The sequence below is a fragment of the Dendropsophus ebraccatus genome, chromosome 7 (genome assembly GCF_027789765.1).
Source record: "Dendropsophus ebraccatus isolate aDenEbr1 chromosome 7, aDenEbr1.pat, whole genome shotgun sequence".
Lineage (NCBI taxonomy): Eukaryota > Metazoa > Chordata > Amphibia > Anura > Hylidae > Dendropsophus > Dendropsophus ebraccatus.
In genome coordinates, this window is record NC_091460.1 from 132,838,553 (window position 1) to 132,862,061 (window position 23,509).

A 23,509-nucleotide genomic window follows, 5' to 3' on the forward strand; every position below is an offset into this window, starting at 1 on the left:
GCAAGGATACTGGTAATGATGTCCCTGCAGCCCTTGTTAAACGATTATTTGGCCGTGTAACAGGCCCAGTAAATGAGCGCCGATCTAGCAGTTCGGCGCTCGTTTAAATTTATTATCGGGCTTTCATCGGCCCGTGTAATAGTACCCTTAAACCCAGAGCATAAAATTCATAGTATTGGGTTCAGATTTAATGCTGAGACCCGAACCAATCCCTAAAACAAAGCTCCAAATTTAAATTATTAAAAAATTATTACCTTAGGCTATGTTCACAAAACGTCAAAAAAAGAGAGTAAAAGCGGATGCTTTTTCTATTTAAAAAGACGTCCGTTTTTGCCGCAATTTAATTGACTTCAATGGTAGTCATGTGATTGATGGACATATTAAGCCGTGACTGGCCGGGACTAGAGATGAGCGAACCTGGAGCATGCTCGAGTCCATCCAAACCCGAACTTTCGGCCTTTGATTAGCGGTGGCTGCTGAAGTTGGATTAAGCCCTAAGGCTATCTGTAAAACATGGATATAGTCATTGGCTGTATCCATGTTTTCCAGACAACCTTAGAGCTTTATCCAAGTTCAGCAGCCACCGCTAATCAAATGCCGAAAGTTCGGGTTCGGATGAACTCGAACCTGAACCCAGATCGCTCATCTCTAGCCGGGACTTAATGTGTTTAGTCTCTTTTTTTTTTCAACCAGCACAAGACTAAAAAGCTTCCGGAGACTGGACCTGGATACAAGTAAGTACAGCTTTGTATTACAGCATGATAACAAAAAAATAATAATGAATGTAATTTGCAAACCTGCTGTGGATTTAGATTTTGAAAGTTATAACGACAGTTACACTTTAAAAAGATTATGTTAAGAACAAATAGTATTACCATAAGACCTAAAGAAAATGCAAAAAGACCCCCCCCTCCTAGACTCTTCTCGTGGAGCATCGCTGTTGAGTATGATTGTAATAATATGAAGAACCATAGCCAATTTTTTAATGAGGATCAAAGCGGCGAGTTCAGAGAGCTTATCTGTGAAATAGAAGTCTTAAAAGTAGTGGTAGCCTTGGTATGCATTAGCTGTGTGATTGTGTGCAGTCATTCCGATTGATTACTCTGTATAATTGAGATTAGGTGACAGGTAAGATAACTATATCCTTCACCCCCGTGAAAGTGTGATACAATTTTCGTTTTAGGGATTTAAAGTATGAGATTGGGAGTCTCGGCAGGGCATCGCTGCTTGCAATGATTGCAGTTAATAAAGTGACTTGTGACTCGGTAGGATGTCTTGGGAAGTGGATTAGCTTCTTTCTTAATATGATCAAAAAAAAGCAATGGGTATCTCACCCAGCGAGAGACGAGATTCCCTTTGTGCAGAACTGTGTCATAAAGTCTTCATCTTCTGATCTGCAGAAAGAAAAAGGAAAATGGATATTGCTATGTACTTTTATGTTAAAAAAGAATATTTTTGGGGATCAAAACATATTTATGCAGCCAAAGGAGTTGTCCACCAAAATTTTCCTTCAAATTAACCGTTCTAGAAATTGCAAGAATTTTGTAATTTATTTCTATTAAAAAATCTCCAGTCTTCCAGTACATAGCTGCTGTTTGTCCTGCAGGAAGTGGTGTATTCTCTCCAGTCTGGCACAGTGCTCTCTGCTGCCACTTCTGTCTATGTAAGGAACTGTCCAGAGCAGCATCAACAAATCTCCAGACTCTTGCTCTCCAGACTGTAAAGAATACGACTTCCTGCAAAACATACAGCAGCTGATGAGTATTGGAAGACTTAAGATGTTTTAATTTAAGTAAAATTCACTTCTAGCACCAGTTGATTTTAAAGATTTTTTTTTTTGTTTGCTGAACTTCCCCATAAAATATTACAATTAGAAAATTAAAACAGAATAAAATAATCATGTTCAGTATTTGACTCTAATAAGTAAAATAAAATGTAGGGGATACATTTGGAGTACACCAAAATGTTGTTTTTTTCTGTCAAAGCAACTGATGCCAGAAAGTGACAGAGATTTGTTATTTACTTCTATATATTAAAAAACCTCAGTATTTTCAGTAATTTCCCGTTCTTTTCAGCTGCTGTATGTCCTCCAGGAAGTGGTATTCTTTACAGTCTGAAGAGCAGGAGAGGTTTTCTATGGGGATTTTCTACTGCTCTGGACAGTTCCTGACATGGACAGAGGTGGCAGCAGAGAGCACTGTGTCAGACTTGAGACAATACACCACTTTTTGCAGGACATAAAGCAGCTGATAAGTACAGGAAGACTCGAGAATTGTTTAATAGAAGTAAATTACAAATCCCTGGCACTTTCTGGCCCCAGTTAAACAGCTACTATATAAAATGCTGAACAATAAAGTACATAGAAAATATAAATGTCTTGAGAAGATCAGCATCACAATATCATACAATGCATATATATACATATAGGTAACAGGAATATTATCACCCAATTTCATGATGGTAGGATCAGCATGACCAGGTCTTTTGTTGGGGGTGCAGTCTACAATAATTCTACCTCTTTTGGTAGAGCAGCTGAGCAGACATCCCAGGGGTTCTTTTGGGGTCTCCAGAGCTGACTGCAGAGCGTTTCCCAATGTCTAATCAGGTCACTGGGAAAGAGGAGCAAGGAGTCTCCTTTGATCACAGACCGCAACAATCAAACACTTAATCTGCCAAAATTGTAAATTACTTCAATCTCCCTCAACTGCCAAGACATCACTGCAGACTGAAGCCCCATCCCCCTGGAAAAGACACCAGATTTACTGGCAAGTCTGAATGGGAGGAGGGAAACTAAATAAAAAAAAAAAAAAATTGTCCCCCCTGCAAGGTGCTGCCCTAGGCACCGGACCACGGGTGCCTAATGGTAAATACGGCCCTGATTGGCTGCAGAAACAGTTTAGTACAAAGTAGTAGAAAGCGTAAATCTTCAATGGACGGATATTGTAGCTGTCTGATAGGAGCACCGAATGACTATGACCAATCGATTCTCCTTAAAAGGTCCCTGTAGACAGCCCAAATGATGGCAGTGAACAGCGGCCCAAGTGGTCACTGGACGGTTCACACAGTTGTTTACTTTATTTATTCTCTGCAGCACAAGAAAGAGATGTCAGCTCCCCGAAAATAAGACATCCCCCAACAATAAGACCTAGTAGATGTTTTGCTGGATTGCTAAATATAAGGCCTCCTCTTAAGGTAAGACCTAGAAAAGTTTTTATTTGGAGGCATGGCCGCCGAACAGAAGACCAGGGCATGTAGCTGTGATTCTTTGTAGCCCGCTGCCGTTGTCCCCTATCTTCACCGTCTCTTGAAGAGCAGCTGCATGCAGGACATGAAGACCGCCACCTGCCGCCAACCCCAATGTTCCCTTCCATGGCCGTCGCTTGCAAATATGCAGGCTAGGCATCAAGAGGCCCATCACCTGCCGCCATGCCATTGTCCCCTACTGCCAGATGTAGAACTGCACACAGTCTGTCGTTATCGCATTGCCTGATGACATACTGTACGCTGTCCCTGCTGTGCTGTACAAATGGGCTATGGTGAGCTCCCCCTGGTGGCTGGAAGCCGCCATACTGTACTCTCCATCCCTGCTGTGCATTTGACATGTGAATTCTTCTTCATGGAAAAATAAGACATCCTTTGAAAATAAAACCAAGTGCATCTTTGGAAGCAAAAATTGTCTTATTTGTCACTGTCTTATTTTTTGGGGAAAAAAATCTGCAATAAATGATGAATTCTAGGCCATGAGCTCGTCGATCAGCCTATGAATGATCGTTCATCACCTGATTATGAAGTCATTTACACAAGATAATAATCAGACCGTTCAGCCTATAATTGCCTAGTGTAAAAGACCTTTAAGTAGAATAAACAATTTAGAAAAAAAACTTCAAAGATCCTGGACCCATTCATGATAATCTGTCGGTGCCTTAGAAGAACAGTAATTACATGCATAAAAAAATGAACATACACTAGATACTAGGAGTTACTGATAAGAGTTGGCCATGTATGAGAAAAACAAGGCTTCCAGGTTGTCTCTGAATTCTAATAATAAGTTTCAACTAGTAAAGGCGGCATTCACGCGCTCCGTGATTACGGTCCATACGCGGAAGATGTGCTATGGATCCAAATCAGGAATCTCCTGCCATCAGGTATCATTATGATTATTATTATTATTATTATTATTATTATTATATAAGTCCGGCAGGGAAATAAAAAATCAGTTCGGGAAGAGGATGGTGGGAATATAATAAAGAACATACAGTATATTTACCGTTCCCCGTGCCCGTGCAGATCCGTGTTCCCTTCCAGTACCTCCGCCGGCATTCTGAATCTCTCACTCCTTCAACATCATGACCCAGCTGATTGATGCCACGATAGGCTAGTCAGTGACTGGGATGGGACACCACTACATTCACTGATTGGCTGAGTGAGCTATATCCCACCCTTTTCGGCCAGGTCGTAAAGTACACAGAATCTGTAAGAAAATGATATCCAGTAGGGTGATACAGCGATACAAAGGCACAGGGTCCAGTAAGGATACTTTATTATGTTTTCCCCACCTCCTGCCGGCACTTAATTTTTTTGTTAGTACCTTGCCCCCTCTAAATTAGCATTTGGCGAACTGCTCTCTACTATGTATCATCACCAGCCTTCAAGGGGTTTGATGGGGATAGAAATTTGGACATAAAGAAGAAAGTATGGCCGCATGCCTCTATTCCCTGCAACTTCTGTTCCAATGGCGTCTGGTCACCACTGCTCTCCAAAAACTCACAAAATCATATTAATACCCATTTATGTAGGATTTTTCCGAGAGAAGAAAAATGGTAAAAGGGAATTATTTCAATTAGAGATGAGCGAAGCGAATCTAGTGAATCAAGATTCGCTGTGAATCACACTGTCAATTCGCTTTGTTCTGCGAGGCGAATTCCCGCCGACTTGTTCGCAAAAAAACAAAACAAAATGGCGGCCGCACATGCTGTCTGGAGCGTCACTGGGTGGGAAAAAAGGGATTAACCATAATCCCTAGCACCCGTCCAATTAGCTGCAGGCCCCTCTGTGATGTCAGCCCCTCCCCCTCTATATAAGGAGGTTCAGTAACAGAGGTGGCCAGTCGGCTGTGTGTGGAGGAGAGAGCAGGATGGCAGCAGGAAGTTACAGCAGAGCAGGGAGAGACTAACAGAGCGATATAGGGACAGAGAAGAGAGGAATGGCAGAAATTAAATGAGTGACTGGTTGATATTTTTTTTAAATTGTGATTTTCCGATTTTTGACACTTTTTTGACAAAAATTTGCCCTTCTGTAATAGTCCCAGTATTGTAGCTACAATAGTTTTGGCTTTTTTAATGAATTTTTTTTCACTAATGTTATCAAGTTTGACCGAAAATATGCGAAGCTCACGAAAAAAAATTCTGTCTCCTTGGCTCATCTCTAACCTCAATGGGGACCATCTCCGTACGTCTCTTAGTTCTGTATAACAGGAAATAAATAAAATACAGTCAGCCCATAAATTGCCTTTTGAGGTATTGATCCTTTCCTGTGCAATCACATGGGCGCTACGGACTTCCATCAAGGCATGTCTACCCAAATAACGTATAGCATCCTTTAAAGCGGTGCAGGCACTTTTTACCAGCTGGTTAGCAAATGCTACAATTGCTGCGATATAGTCAGTGGTTCTGGGACAACCGCTAACTATGTGGAAGCCATTTGTTTCACAGCCAGCTTGTGTTCTGAAAAGTGTTTAGCCTCCGACCTTATCAGAAGGCAACATCTATGGAAACTCCCTGACAAACATGGTTTTAGTGGAAAACAGATGCTTTTCGACTTGTTTGAAAATCGACTTTATTTCTTCTTGGACAAAAGAGCGAGTTTCCATTACTTGCACAATGCTCTTCCATTTTCTTTTTCTTCTCCTCTTTTTTTTTTTTTTCTCCTTCTTTTTGTTCCGAGTTAATCCGTGACTGTTATTTATATCAGAGAAGTGTAACTATAAATTCAGTCTTAGTGCTGCCTCAGTGGTGTGAACCTCCAGATCAAGCCTAATCCTCAGATTAGATACTGAAGTGCTGCTTCAATTGTGCAGCATTATCACGTCCTATCGCTTGGACTGCTTTCAAACTGGAGCATATGCTGTGACAATACTTTGAAGCTGTTGCTAAGTTGTAAGCACTCGTCATTATCATTGTTTTCCCTTTATTTGCAGTTTGGTGCAGGTTTTTTTTTTTTAGCAGGAAATGTCTGCTGTGGCCTAAGCTGATATGTTAGTCCTCATTTCTTCCGTGCAGGTTGCTGATGGTCACTGATCCTATTTACATGCTGTCAGTTCCTGCTAGAGACGAAATGACTTTAATTGGATTCACTATCTTTGTTCTGGCTTCTGTTTGTTTGAAGTATTATGTTGTTTAACCCCCCTCCCGCCGCTCCACAGTAAATTAACGTCGCTACAGCCTATGTCTGATGCTGCAGCAAGGTTAATTCACGCCACAGGATGACACAGGCGCAGAAGCTGCGCCTGTGTCATCCACGGCGGGTCCCAGCTATCAGTGATAGCCGGAGACCCGCCGCAACGCTCAGCACTGGAGCCGCGCTTTGGTGCTGAGAGTTAACCCTATAGATACTGCGGTGAGCACGACCGCAGCATCTATAGGACTCCAAACAGAGAATTATCCCTCTACAGAGGGAGAATTCTCTGTCTGCTGTCCATCGGGGCTCTGCAAAGTGAGCCTCAGGCTTCCGGTTTCCTGGCTACGGAAGCCAGCCGGGGGAGGGAAGGTGAGCTCTGCCCCCTCCCCTCTCTCCCCTGCCGCTGTCACAAGATTGTAACAGCAGCAGGGGACAGAGGAGAGGGGGCAGACATAGGGACATCAGCTTATGGGATCATTATGATCCCATAAGCTGATGTCCTAAAACAGCCTGGGCATTGAGGAATCAATGACCCCAGGTTGTGAAAGGGTTAACATAAACTATTCTTATAGAATATATTACTTTGGTCAGATTGGAAAAAAAAAAAAAACAGTATGGGTTCACACTAGCGTTTTTCTCATTTGCTAACGGTCGGTCCATATTAATTGATTGGATAAGCACAAACTGATTGCAAAAATTTCAGTTTTTATTAATAGTCCTCCATATGCATTTTGGTTAGTAAAAACTGATTTTTGTACATCTGTTTGCTTCAGTCAGCATCCGTTTGCATATAAATTTATTTTTCTGATAACTGATAACGCATGTGAATGGAATGTTTAGATCCATCCTCATTGCTTACAATGTAATACCCTTGTTTTTTCCTCCTTATTGCTTTCATAAAGCGTCTGTACATACGGTACTACAGTATTGTTCTCAATAGTCTGTTTATTGTCCCTGATGTGTAATAGCACTAGTACAGAGAGAAGAACGGTCCTGGAGGCTCGCTCAGCTCAGCCCAGAGGCTGAATGGTTATTACTCAATGTTTGGGAATGACTGTAACTCCTTAAACCAAACACTAAACATTCTCCTCCATCACTGCGCGATAAGATATATTTGCATCTGGCAGCCGCTCCACCTCTGGAGAACAGATTTGTTTGGGGGGTTGTTCAACTTGAGTGATAGGAAAAAAGCTGTTCACTTTTTGAAGATGCCAGAGAGTAGGAGGACGATGCTTGAGAATTAATAAGCACTTCAGACGTGAGCAAATTCCTTCACAAAAGCGGCTTTTAGTGGTGACCCAGGTGCACTGGTTTTATCTCGCCTTCTGACTGATTTTTACAATTCACCTTCATTTCAATCTTTTTTGTTTGCCATTTATCAATCTGACTTGCAGCTCTTTCCAGTAGAGACTCCTTTATAACTGATAACTGCGCCGCAATGTTAACACTTATCTTGACACTCGCCAATGAAACCTGACAAAATGACAAAGGAGAAGAGGGTGATTCTGGAATCGTGCTAAGAAAAGAAGCAAATAGTTTCCCTCATCTGACGGATGGCTGTTTTTAAAAGATAGAATAAATACCAGTAAATATTTCACCAAACCAGATTCCGACTTGGTTAGATGTTGGCAGGGTGGCTTCATTATGGTTTCTTCTGACCTGGAAATAAGTGACCATCAGTGACCATCGATGACTATCGATGACCATCAGTGACCATCTGTGACCATCAGTGACCATCTGTTACCATCACTGACCATCGGTGACCATCACGGACCATCGGTGACTATCTGTGACCATCACTGATCATCGGTGACATCTTCTGACCACTTACTAACAAGAAACAATACTAATACTTTGCCACTGTTTGGCATACACAGCGCTGTGCTTCTATTGGATACTTGAGATAATACAGAAGAGTGAACCTCCCGAAATTCGTTCATGCTGGATTCAGATTTGGATGTACACTTGCTGGGTCAGGTGCAATGCGCCCAGTCCACAGAGTATAAGGAGTTAAGTGTTACTGTCACTTACTAGAGATGAGCACAACTCGAGTATGCTCCGGACTCCTTAGGGCTGCATCCAACTTCTTCTGCCACCAAACGATTGGACGAAATGGAGTATGCTCGAGCTGCATTCATCTCTACCTCATTTGGGCCGGGCAGTAAGCAGCAATGCATTACTGCTTGCTGCAAAGGAATCAGTGCCTACTCCTTTAGGTAGTTTGCATAGTTCTCTATGCTGGAGGACCAAGGAAACTAAAAGTTGAACACCTGCTGTGTACTAATTTGGCCAAAGCAAAACACCATGTTCATGGATTGAACTTTCATGTCTGTTATTTAGATTAGAAGTTTTTTAGATTAGAATTAAAGGGGTTATCCAGCGTTACAAAAACGACGGCCACTTTCTTCCAGAGACAGAACCACTCTTGTCTCCAGGTCAGGTGCGGTTTGCAATGGGACTGAGTTGCAAAACCTGCACCTAAACTGGAGACAAGAGTGGTGCTGTCTCTGGAAGAAAGTGGCCATGTTTTTCTAGCGCTGGATAACCCCTTTAAATTACATTATATAGTAGTATGTAGAGGCTTAATGGAAGCCTCCAATTCTCCATTAAGATATGAATTGTTTCATGTGGGGTTAAAATAACCGATCCCCTCCTCGTTCATCTTTCTGCTGTGGTTCCGTATCCTCTCTTCATAAAATTCCCTCCTGATTCTCTGACTATTCTATGCATAATAGACATTGGCAGTCTTGTACATGCCCCTTGTACCATGAGTTCTAGTCTGCTCAGGAGTAAGGGAGCTGTGTTTCAGACTGCAAAAATACACTGTACATAAATTAAATTCAACATTTAGGGTACATTCACACTTACTTAATGGAGAAGTCTGGGGGTCAGCCGCTTGTGGCTCACAACATGACCCCATTCACTTACATGGGCCGGGTGAGATGCAATCCTGGCAGTGCAACAGTAATTTTTGGCTGTATGACCAGAAATATCTGTGTTAGGGTGCCTTCACACCTACCGACTCGCAGCGTTAATAACGCTGCAAGTCGGCTAGGTCCTGGCAGATCACTGTCAGTACATACACGCAGCGGTCTGAACGACCGCTGCGTGTATGTAAATCTGCCGGCCACTTAACCCCTTCTGATGCCGGCCGGCCGCCTCCCGCTCAGCTCTGTATACATTACCTCCTCGCTCCACGGGGTCCCGGCGTCCTGCTCTCCCGCCCGGCCAATCAGTGGCTGCGGCAGGGCAAAACACTGATTGGTCGGGCGCTAGAGCAGGACGCCGGGACCCCATGGAGCGAGGAGGTAATGTATACAGAGCTGAGCGGGAGGCGGGAGGCGGCCGGCATCAGAAGGGGTTAAGTGGCCGGCAGATTTACATATACGTAGCGGTCGTTCAGACCGCTGCGTGTATGTACTGACAGTGATCTGCCAGGACCTAGCCGACTTGCAGCGTTATTAACGCTGCGAGTCGGTAGGTGTGAAGGCACCCTTAGGGTATAAACCCACACACCGTATATGCAGCGTATTTACTGCTGCGATACGCAGCAAACTCGCAGCAAACTCGCAGCAGATTAGATCTAAATAACTGAACACAGCATCAACAAATCTGCTGCGTATTTGTTGCATATCTGCTGCGTATACGGTGTGTGGGTTTATACCCTTAATGGGAGCATTCTTTTTAACATCCATAGTTTTAAAATCCTAAATAAATTGTAGGGCCCCATTGTCATCCAGTTTTCCCAGTACCTTACTGGTATACGGTAGCATAACAGCAAAAAGATATACTAAAGTATACGAAATTGCACTCTACTAGTGACTGTGTTTAGTCCATTTCTCGAAGGAACACCTTTTTGTATGGGACCACAGAGTAGTCTGCTTTGCACAAACTCTGAAAATGGACCAAATGATTTCACTCTTAGACCACATAATGGGCCCAATGTAAAAATGCCACAGTATATATCTTTTTGGAGATAGAGTGGGATATACTGGCAGAACATGATGTGAAAAGAGCCCATGTTTGCTACAATTGTAATCAGTGTAGAAAATCTTTGATCTAAACAGACAGAATTCTGATATCCGGACTGATATGGAGCCGTGCAAGGACGCAAGCGAGCGCCCATCAGCGAGTGCAACAACTTAAATATATTGCTATTGGCTGCACATCCCCTGTTTCAACAGACAGATGTCTGGCCAATATCGGCATTTTCCTGCCCCTCGGCTGATCACTGACACTTACAAAGGCTGAGCACTATTCTTTACTGGTAATCGGCCCATGGAAAAGGGGCTTTACTTACATTGTAGCAAACGGGAGGCATCTATGCTGGTACTATATATACACATTCTAAAAACTGAAGTTAAAGGGGCAGTTCACAAAAAAAAAGTAATTTTAAATCAACTGGTCTCAACAAGTGCCAGATATTTGTAATTTACTTCTATTAATTTTTTTTTACATCTTTCAGTGCTTTTAAAGAGGATGTACCACCTGGTACATCCTCTTTAACCTGAACCCACCTATCGAACAGCGCCGGCACGGGGAAGCCGGTGCCGCGGTCCGTTTTTCGGACCGAGGCCCCGTTCCCATGCACAGCGCCGTTCTATGCACGGGAATCGGCCGGTGCTCAAGCACTGGAGGCTGGCCCGCCCCCCCCCCCCAGTGGGAGGGAATTCCCTCCCCTTTATGTCGCGGCTCCCTTAGCCGCCAGGTGGTACATCCTCTTTAAGCTGCTGTTTGTCCTGCAAGAAGAGGTGTATTTTTTTCAGTCTGACACAGTGCTCTCTGCTGCCACCTCTGTCCGTGTCAGGAACTGTCCAGAGCAGTAGCAAATCCCTCTCCTGATCTCCAGAATGGAAAGAATACACCACTTCATGCAGGACATACAGCAGCTGAAAAGTACTGGACGGTTTGAGATTTTTTAATAAAATCTCTGGCATTTTCTGGCATCAGTTTAATTTAAAAAAAAAAGGTGAATAATCCCTTTAATTTTGCTTATATGAAATTATGCATTGTATTCATTATAATGGTATTTTATCCAACAATTCTATTCATGCTAAGAATTGGATTATCAATGCAATATATAAACAAAGTGAAAACAGTGTTATCCTATGTATTTACTCCAACCCTACCGTTCAGGAATGCAGATGCGGAGTAATGATAATAAAATGCGTATACAGAAAGGACGTGCCCTATAGATTTATATGATATTTTATTCCTAAAATATGTCTGGGAATGGTTGTCTCCCAAACATGTTATTTATCTGTCTTCTGCTTTATTATTGTTCTCACGTCTGAAAAAATTATTACAATGGTAAGAGATAAACCATTTCAGGCCCATGAGCGAATTCACATTCTTGGCATACAGATCTTTTGTAATCATCAACAGCTTGATAATTAATGATATAAAACAGGAGCCTGTAGATGAGACTGCCCAGCACACACGGCAGCCATAAATCATAGCCGCAGTCATGTTATGTAACAGCCCACAGAATTAGACACCGGTTTCTCTAAGTAATAATGTTAAAGGCTAAGTAAGTTACTAATTGGCTCAAGTAGAAAGACGCTGCTGTCAGATTTCGGCGTTTTCTTCGGCAACTTTTACATTTTGTTTTATTGGGTATTTTTGTTAAGTTCAGGTTATTAATGATGTTTTTCACTGATATAGCACCAACATATTCAGCACCAGTGTACAAATAAAATTAGACGTACAGAGTAACAAACAAATAAACAATTTAAAGGAGAAGTCTGGCAGATCCGGCATCTGGCAGGGGGGAGATTGATTACCAGTACTAACTTACCTTTCCGCGTGCCTGCGGTGAGCGGCGGGACCGGCCTCAGGACCCCGGCAGGAAGGCATTTTCCTCTCGAGTTGTGATGATGTCATGACTCGGGGGGGGGGGGGGGGAAGGCCTGTTCCGGCTGATAGACAGCCCGCTCAGCCAATCAGTGACTGGGACGGCGTCCAGTTCCATTCACTGACTAGCTGAGCAGCGAGTCCATCAGCTAGGTCGTGACATGTTAGTGTTGGAGAACCCGGAGCCCAGTGGGGGTCCCAAGGCTAGTCCTGCTGCTCACCGCGGGCAAGTTACTACTTGTTATCAATTTCCCCCCCTGCCCCAGCCAGCTGTCGGATTTTATAATCCGCCAAACTTTTTCTTTAAACAAAAGAAGTGAGGCTCCTGCTCACAAGAGATTACAATCCATGAGGTAAGAGGGGTGAAACAAGATATACAGTAAGGCTGGGTTCACACTACGTATATTTCAGTCAGTATTGTGGTCCTCATATTGCAACCAAAACCAGGAGTGGATTAAAAACACAGAAAGGATCTGTTCACACAATGTTGAAATTGAGTGGATGGCCGCCATTTAATGGCAAATATTTGCTGTTATTTTAAAACAACGGCTGTTATATTGAAATAATGGCAGTTATTTACCGTTATATGGCGGCCATCCACTCAATTTTAACATTGTGTGAACAGAGCCTTTCTGTGTTTTTAATCCACTTCTGGTTTTGGTTGCAATATGAGGACCACAATACTGACTGAAATATACGTGTGAACCGTGTGAATAGTGTGAACCCAGCCTAAAAGTGCTTGTTCTGTATAATGGTCCAGACATCTTAGAGGCCTCACACATATGGAATGTATTTAGGGGGAAATTTATCAAACATGGTGTACAGTGAAACTGGCTCAGTTGCCCCTAGCAACCAATCAGATTCCACCTTTCATTTTCCAAAGAGTCTGTAAGGAATGAAAGGTGGAATCTGATTGGTTGCCGGGGGCAACTGAGCCAGTTTCACTTTACACCGTGTTTGATCAATCTCCCCCTATATTTTTTTTAATTATACGGCAGATGAATAAATAAAAAGCCCTGCCTGTATATAATGTAAGGAAGTAATTCAATATTTGCAGATAAAGACAATATTTGATCATATGAAATTATGTAGAAAGTTAGTTCTTTATAAAGAGGTGTGGGCTACCAGAATGTAGGCATGGCTTCAGTATAAGAGACATAGCTTCTATGTGATTCTGTGCGCCCAATTTTTTTTTACAAATTTTAGCATAGCCAAACTTCAGATTAGATATGCTGACTTCCGAGACGTGAAATCACTGGAAGGGAGCACTGGGGAGCAGAAGGCTTAAACCCTTTAAAGTGAATGTACCACCAGGTGCTGTACATCGCTTTGGGTTCTTTACATTAACAGATCAAAACCAGCACGGGGAAGCTGGTGGCTCTGTTCTATTCCTGAGCACCAGCCCGGCAGCAAGCACTTGAGATGGGCCAGCTGACCTCCAGTGTGACGATCTCTCCTCCCCTCGGTGACGAGGCTCCATTGATTTTAATGGAGCCGCCTCACAGAGAGGAGGGGGATTTGTCACACTTGGGGGGCCGACAGGCCTGCTTCCAGTGCTTCCTGTCGAGCTGGTGCTCAGGAATAGACTGGCGCTCTGCGCGGAATCTGGGCGGCGGTTCAGAAAGAAAACCGTTCTCCTGGCATCCCTTCTCCGGTGCCGATCTGTCAATGTAAAAAAACCAAAGCGATGTTGGTGGTACATTTGCCTTAAGTGTGTGCCCTAAGGCTCAGCATCCTGGACATGTTTGACTAGTGGGATTATGCCCCATTTTTCTTCCTAGAGATTTGTGCCCACCTTCAGAAGAAAATATAGACATTAAGGGGGAGATTTATCAAACATGGTGTAAAGTGAAACTGGCTCAGTTGCCCCTAGCAACCAATCAGATTCCACTTTTCATTCCTCACAGACTCTTTGGAAAATGAAAAGTGGAATCTGATTGGTTGCTAGCGGCAACTGAGCCAGTTTCACTTTACACCATGTTTGATCAATCTCCCCCATAGAGTTCGGATAGCATATACTATAGTCCAAAGTCTTAAAGGGAAACTAACAGCAGGTTAGAAGACTTTGCAACAACTAAATAAAAATTAAAGGTAATTTTATACAATTTCTGCCAATTAACTTTGTGCACCGTGTCACACTATGGTTGTAGCCCTGAGACGCAAGAGATGGTTGCAGGTTTTGGAATTAACAGAATTTTTGTCTTACATATCTTAGAGGGATGAACTATACAATTCATTCCTTTTCTTAATAAAGGTCAGTTTAAATTTGTGCCCACTGACAAGTTGTGATTCTAGATAAATAGTGGAGAGGCTTTACAGATGCGTAAGTAACTATAAATCGTCAGGAAGCTTTGAAGTCCACCCACATGCAAACCTTACACATTGGAAGAAATGAATTTACTTTCTGCTGATCCTGGTATATCATGTTACTCTTTCTTTACATTTATAGCTTTGCCCTTTATGCATATACCAAAAAGTGATTGCAATATGCCTTATAACTAGAGATGAGTGAATCACTCGGAAATTCGTTTTGCAAAGTTTGTGAATATTTGCGAATTGCATGCAAAAAAATCTCATTAAAACAGGCAAACTATAGTAGCTATAATAGTGGGACTATTACAGAGTAGCAATTTTTTTTTTCAACAGCTGTTGCTGTGACGGTGTCAAAAGTTGGAAAATGTCTATTTTTTATAAATGTCAATCAGCCTGTCAATCATTGAATTTCCGCCATGGAAAAAAATTTCTCCCAGGACAGCAGTGGACATTGGTAAATGAGCACCCAGTGAGGTATTAAGATGGACACTGTGTCCACTGTGACTTCCTATAATGCACCCCCAGCCCCCAGTGACTTCCTATAATGCACACCCAGCACCCAGTGACTTCCTATAATGCACACCCAGCCCCCAGTGACTTCCTATAATGCACACCCAGCCCCCAGTGACTTCCTATAATGCACCCCCAGCACCCAGTGACTTTCTATAGTGCACACCCAGCACGCAGTGACTTCCTATAATGCATCCCCAGCACCCAGTGACTTCCTATAATGTACAACCAGCACCCAGTCACTTGGTATAATACACACCCAGCACCCAGTGACTTCCTATAATGCACACCTAGCACCCAGTGACTTCCTATAATGTACAACCAGCACCCAGTCACTTGGTATAATATACACCCAGCACCCAGTGACTTCCTATAAAGCACACCCAGCACCCAGTGACTTCCTATAATGTACAACCAGCACCCAGTCACTTGGTATAATATACACCCAGCACCCAGTGACTTCCTATAAAGCACACCCAGCACCCAGTGACTTCCTATAATGCACACCCAGCACCCAGTGACTTCCTATAATGCACCCCCAGCACCCAGTGACTTCCTATAATGCACACCCAGCACCCAGTGACTTCCTATAATACACACCCAGGACCCAGTGACTTCCTATAATGCACACCCAGCACCCAGTGACTTCCTATAATGTACAACCAGTGGCGGTCTTTGGCACCAAGCACCCCAACATCCAGGGGGGCCCCCACTCCCCGCTCTTGTGATCAAGACCGCTGGACAGGGCCGCTGCCCCGCTCGCTGCTGCCATCTGAACTGTAACTATGAGCACTCGTAATGAGCGCTCATAGTTACATGCAGCAGCACTGACAGGATGGGAGACATTGGCTCCCTTCCTGTCAGTCACTCTTGTGGCCGCAGGAAGGGTTTTCCCTGCGGTCACAAGTGGCAGCTTTGTCCTTGTGGTGCCGGCGCTCCAGTGACATCACTGGAGCATCGGCGCCAGGACAAGAGGAGTGCGGCCTCTTGTGATCACAGGGAAAACCCTTCCTGTGGCCACAAGAGTGAAGAGAAAAGGAGACGCCTGGACCCAGGTGAGTATAAGTGTTTGTTTTATTGTGTTATATACTATATGGGAGGGGGAGCACACAGGGGTCTGTTTAACTGGGGGGCGCACATCGGGGGTCTATATACATGAGGGGAGCACACAGGGGGGCTATAGACTACTGGGGCTTCACAGAGGGGGCTATAGACTACTGGGGGCAGCACACGGGGTCTATATACTACTGGGGCAGCAGAATAAGGTCTATATACAACTTGGAGAGCACACAGGAGGTCTATATCCAAGTGAGGGAGCACACAGGGGTCTATATACTACTGTTGGGGCATACAGGGGGTCTATATACTACTTGTGAGGCACACAGATGGTCTATATATAACTGGGGGAGCACACAGGGGTCTGTATACTACTGGGGCAGCACACAAGGGGTCTATATAATACTGGTGGGGCACACAGGAGGTCTATATACTACTGGGGGAACCACACAGGGGTCTATATTCAAGTGGGAGAGCACACAAGAGGTCTATATCCAAGTGGGGGAGCACACAGGGGGCCTATATACTAGTGGGTGAGCACACAGGGGGTATATACAACTGGGGGCAGCACACAGGAGGTCTATATACTTCTGGGGGAGCACACGGGGGGGCTATATATAACTGGGGGAACACACAGGGGTCTATATACTACTGGGGGAAGCAAACAAGGGGTATATACTACTGGGGGCAGGACACAAGGGGTATATACTATTGGGGGCAGCACACAAGAAGTATATATTACTGGCTGTAGTGCACAAGGGGTATATACTACTGGGGGCAACACACAGCGGACTATTGTTTTGGAACGCGTGTCGAGGGGGGGGGCCCCAGACATAACTTCGCTTGGGGCCCCAGAAATGCCAAGACCGCCCCTGTGTACAACCAGCACCCAGTCACTTGGTATAATGTACACCCAGCACCCAGTGACTTCCTATAATGCACACCCAGCACCCAGTGACTTCCTATAATGTACAACCAGCACCCAGTGACTTCCTATAATGTACAACCAGCACCCAGTCACTTGGTATGATGTACACCCAGCACCCAGTGACTTCCTATAATGCACACCCAGCACCCAGTGACTTCCTATAATGCACACCCAGCACCCAGTGACTTCCTATAATGCACACCCAGCACCCAGTGACTTCCTATAATGCACACCCAGCACCCAGTGACTTCCTATAATGCACACCCAACACCCAGTGACTTGGTATACTGGACAATAGCTTCACTGCTCCCACAGAAAACCACCCACAATCTACCCTCCTCTCCTCTCTGTCCCTATCTCTCTGTATTTCTCTCCTCTCTGTCTCTATCTCTCTGTATTTTCTCTCCCTGCTCTAACTGCCTGCTGCAACCTGCTCTCCACTATACACAACCGACTGGCCGCCTCCAGGAAGCCAATCACCTTATATGGAGGGGAAGGGGGGGAGGTGCTGACATCACAGTGGGGTTTGCAGCTTATTGGATGGACGCAAAGGATTATGGTTAATCCCCTGCTTTCGCCAAAAGACAGTTCTGTAAGCTAACATGTGCAGCCACCAGGTTTAGCGAATTTGCTAAGCGAATCTTGCAAATTCGCAATCGCAACAAGGCGAATTTAATACCCGATTTGCTGCTAATCGAAATTCATCAGTTTTGCTTGGCCCATCTGTACTTATATCTATCACGTAGACACAGCAAGATGTTTTATTCTTCTATGGTTTTTAGTTTCTATGGGTTTTGATCCTACACGTTCCCTGTTACCGCTGAATTAAAATGGCATACAGCATGCTTTCCTATCTCTCTATCTATAACAGGTATTTAGATACAAGGAATCCAAAGTTTACCACTGACTGAAGTGCCGCACTATGTCACCTTGTGCAGTGTCGGACTGGCCTACCAGAGGACCAGAGAATCCGGTGGGCCCCCAGCCTTAGAACCTGCATTAACACCGACTGACATGTCATTTCTCACTGGTTCTCCATTGGTGGGCCCCCAGGATCATTTCCTCTGGTGGGCTGAATCTGATCGATCATGGAGCTTCTCTTTTTCCAGCATTTTTTCATTTTGAATAACAACATGGAAACGGTACATTTGCATTGATAGATGAGAAAAAGACTTTCTATCCCAGTTTACATTTTCACTTCAGTAATGTGTCTGAGAGAGCTAATGTGCATTTTGGTAACATCACTTAAAGGGGTATTTTAAGAATAATTAACTTGTCCGCATCCACAGGATTTGAGGTTGGGGTTCTATCACACCGAACCCACCACTTACCCAGAACAGTAGAACCCACAGCATCTACCCATCGAAACATTACTTGTAAAACTGACAGCAGATTTATTTTCTAACATGTTAAAGGGGTTGTCCAGACTAACAATCATGGCCACTTTCTTCAAGAAACAGCATCCCTCTTGTCCTCAGTTTGGGTGTGGGTTTTGCGCCTCAGTTCCATTGAAGTGAATAGAGCTGAACTGTAATACCACACACAACCTTGGGTGGCGCTGTTTTTGCAAGAAAGTAACTGTGCTTTTTTAAATCCTGGATCAGGTTAAAAAAAAAACAGCAAAAAAACCCATAAAAACGGATATGGGGCGCATGGCTTTTATTTGCATTCATTTCTGGGGGGGTTTCCTGGCATTTTTTTCTAGCGTTCTTGACCTTATGTGTCAATGATCTTTTTTGTGGTTTAAGCGTTTTTGTGTGCTGAACTTTTTTTCTCTGCCATCACATGACCTCAAAAGGTGGCAAAAAAAGGCAGGAGAAAAAAGTGGTAAAAAATTTGTTTCGGGCAGGAGGTAGGGGTAAATAAAAAGTTATAGTCACCTGTCCCGGTGCCCGTACAGAGCCACATCCTGCTCTTGGACCCTGCCGGCTGTCGTCTGAGCTCCTTAAACTTAGTAATAAATGGATACTCTAGCAAAAATCTTTTTCTTTCAAATCAACTGGTGTCAGAAAGTTATATAGATTTGTAATTTACTTCTATTTAATAATCTCAAGTCTTCCCATACTTATCAGCTGCTGTATGTCATGGAGGAAGTGGTGTATTCTTTTCAATCTGACACAGGGCTCTCTGCTGCCACCTTTGTCTGAGACAGGAACTGTCCAGAGCAGGAGAGGTTTTCTATGGGGATTTGCTGCAAATCTGGACAGTTCCTGTCTTTGACAGAGGTGGCAGCAGAGAGCACTGTGTCAGACTGAAAAGAAAACTACATTTCTTGCAGGACATACAGCAGCTGATAAGTATGGAAAGACTTGAGATTTTTAAATAGAAGTGAATTACAAATCTATATAAGTTTTTTTTCGCTGGATAACCCCCTTTAATATGCTTTTGAGAGTTCTTGATCCTTGGCAGATCACTTACAACATGTGGAATAATATCACTGAATATGATGCACGGCATAGTTAACACTTTGCACAATAGTAATAAACACAAGAGCAGCTTGTTTCATTGACTGTCTGTATGAGGTTCTTTGCTCGCTAATGGCTTGGCTCGCAGGAAGGAAAGTCTGCAGAAGGCTTGGCCGGAGCCCACGATTCCCGAATTATCACAACTGCTGAACATTTCGGCAATATCTTGTTTGTTTTAGAGCAGGCGGTTCAGGCCCCTCATAGATTGTGTCCGCTGTAGTCAGGGGGGGGAGCTGCAGACATCTGATTGAATGGGTGCCCGGAGCTGTCCTGAACACACATAATGGATGGACCGCTTACTCGTCTGCACTGTACATCCTTTGTGGCCAGATGCCGTTTTGTTTGTTCAGGTCCCATTTGAACACGTTTTTTTTCCCCCAAGAGCTTTAGCATTGCAGTGTAATTATGGACCTCTCCAGTCAGCGGCCAAGGCGGGATCTCTCCAGTCAGCGGCCTGAGCTGAATCCAGGTCGTGACATGTGCGGTCCCCTCAGCCAGTCAGCGGCCAAGACTCCAGGGCCAGGAGCAGCAGTACGCGGCCACCAGTGCTGGTGTGGGGGAGGTAAGTGCAGGTTATTTCTTTTAACCTCCCAAGCACTTCTCCTTTAAGTTCACACAATGTTTTTGGGCCAAAAAAAGGAGAAATCCCACAAAAAAAAAAAAAAAAAAACAGGCAGGCAGGAGGGTGCAGGAACATAATACTTACCCATCTCGGCGCTCCGTAGTACCACTTTCACCGCTCTTGGACACCCTCCTTCTAAGAGCCATAGCGTTTTTTACTTTTTAACCTACAGGGCTGTTTGGGGTCTTATTTTTTGCACCATGATTGGTGCCATATTCGTGTAGATGGGAGATTTTGATCACTTTTCATAATTTTTTTCTCATATACAATTTAACAAAAAAAAAAAAAACAGCAATGCTGGTGCTTTTTTGCTTTTTTTTTTGTTTATGTCGTTCAGTGAACAAGAACACTATTGTTATATTTTATTAGATGAAAAAATGACGCACTCTACCACATGTAATATGTTTATTTATTATTATGTGTTTAATATATAAAATGGGAAAGGGGGTAATTTTAACTTTTATTGGGGAGGGGCTATGTCATATTTTTAAAAACTTGTTTACATTTTTTTTTTCTTTTTCCATATTTTAAGTCCCCCTTGGGAACTATTACACGCAATCACTAAATTGCATACAGTGTTAAATGCTATGCCATTGGACATTGAGAGAAGCACATCGATTGCACTACAGGGGTCGATCACGAGCAGGAGCGGGATCACTGCAGCAGCCAGTCCTCATCCTCTATCAAGCGTCCTTCTGGTGTATTGGTACGTCATGAGGTTAATTTCGGAGTTAGAGAGTTAGGAGTTGCTAGGCATATGACAGACATGTTCAGCATTAGGGGCCAGTAATGGCCAAATATCACAGGTACTTTGGTGGCCTGTCGAAAAGGTTTGCCTGCATATACTGCAATGTCTTCCTTTACCATAGGCCCGGGGCTGTTCACCAAGCCTGGGCTCCCCTACCCCACTGTAACTATATCTTTTGTATTGCTCCTCCACAGTGCAGACTGTACAGGACCTGTGGTGACATCATAGTCACATGATAAGGTCCTTCAGTATGTTCTTTAATGTTACTGAATTTTCTCCCGGCTACAGTTTTGCCCTCATTTGTGCAAAATAGCGTTAAAAAAGCAGCTAATTTTTGCAAATCATGGCAGAACTGTAGCCAGGAAACAATACACCACTAAAAGCATAAGTCTGTTTGGGTGGCCATAAGCACCCCAGGGGCTCAAGGCCCCGGGCTACCACCCAAGACGGACCTATTATAGTAGCTACTGTTCCTGGTGGACAGATTTGACTTTAAAGGGGTACTCCGGGCTGGGGATTTTTTGCCTATGGCCGGGGAGGAGGTGGATGAGGGCAATGACGTCCCCTTACCTCCCCGATTCCGGCGCTGTGTCCTGGATCGCGCTGCTCCAGTCCTCGCTGACCGGCCACTTCCTGGTCTCTGCAGGGGCTTGAGACGTGATGTTTCAATTCTGCTCAGCCAGTCAGTGGCCTCTGCCACTGACTGGATGAGCAAACTTGAAACGTCACGTCTCAAGCCCGCGTCAGAGTCCAGGAAGAGGCCGGGCAGCGCGGACTGGAGCAGCGCGATCCAGGACACAGCGCCGGAATCGGGGAGGTAAGGGGACGTCATTGCCCTCATCCACCTCCTCCCCGGCCATAGGCAAAAAAGCCCCAGCCCGGAGTACCCCTTTAAATGCTCACAGTCATTTCAAGAAACTTCTCTGCATGTGATTCCTAACATATTTGTAAATCACTTAGTTTGCCAAACATGACTCCTTACCCCCCAAAAACAGCTCTTGGCGTGTATCACTTTCCTGCAAACTGCTGCTTACTGCAGCTGACACCTGGTAGTAAGACTGTAACAAGAGAGCACACCAATGCTGATCATTTAACTGTTTAAATGCTGTGATCAATAGCAATTGCTGCTCTTATAGACTTTTAGGAGTCTAGGAGTCAGATCAGCACCCTTGCAATGTAAGATAAGTGTGTTGTTATTAAAGCATGTCTGCAATTATTATTATTATTATAATTATTATTATTATTATTATTATTATTATTATTATTATTATCATTATTATCATTATTATTATTATTATTATTATTATTATTATTATAATTATTATTATTATTATTATTATTATTATTATTATTAATATTATTATTATTATGCTTTAAAACAAAACTATATAAAATGCAATAAATAACATCTCAAATAGCCCCATAGACCAAAACGTTAAAAGGATGGTAATAGAGAAATTTTAAACACTTTTTTTATGTTTAATGTTTTTAAAAGCATTAAAATAAAATGAAAGTTACATAAATTGCATATCATTGTCATTTTACTGACTTGAGGAACACAGATAACATGTCAGTTTTTAAAGGCAAAAATACGAAACCCCTCCGAAATAAAACATTTCACAGCGCAAATAATTTTTGTGCGGTTTATCAGCCATATTGCGTGATTTCTTTTTGGAAAAGTTAAGTCTGTCATCGCAAAGTACAATTGGTGTCGCAGAAAAATAAGGGCTGATTGTGGGTCTGTAGGTGGAAAATAACAAGCGATATGGCCTTTAAATGCAAGGAGGAAAAAAACAAAGTGCAAAAATGAAAATTGTCATTGTCCTTAAAGGGTTAAAAAAGGGTTAAAAAGAGTATTTTCCCCTTCTCTACATAAAAAGAATGTAAAATAAATACGTTTACATAATTGCTGTATGTGGAATTGTCTGAACTATCAAATTATTACATTTCTGAATCTACACTGTCAAAAACATAAAATAAAAAAAAAAATAAAAAAAAAAAAGTTTACGTAAAAACTGATTAAAATTGTTAATTATGCAAATGTAGTACTGATAGAGTCTACAGATCAGGGCACTAAAAATGAGCCCCCAGACAACTCCATGTATATGTATAGGGTCAGAATATGGCCATGCACACAATTCGCAATTGTTTTCTACTGAATTCTTTAGATTTGTAATTTACTTCTATTAAAAAATCTCAAGTCTTCCCATACTTATCAGCTGCTGTGTGTCCTGCAGGAAATGTTGGTTTATTTTCAGTCTGACACAGTGCTCTCTGCTGACATCTCTGGCCGAGACAGGAACTGTCCAGAACAGGAGAGGGTTTTCTATGGAGATTACCATAGAAAACCGAGACAGAGTTCCTGTCTCGGCCAGAGGTGGCAGCAGAGAGCACTGTGTCAAACCAAAAATAAAACAACATTTCCTGCAGGACATACAGCAGCTAATAAGTATGGGATGCCATCAGATTATTTTATAGAAGTAAATTACAAATCTATATAACTTTCTGATGATCTGTTGATTTGAAAGAAAAAGATTTTCGCTGGACAACCCCTTTAAACTAAAATTTTTAAACCAAAAAAGTATACAGATGTGGCTTTTCTGGAATCATACTCCCGT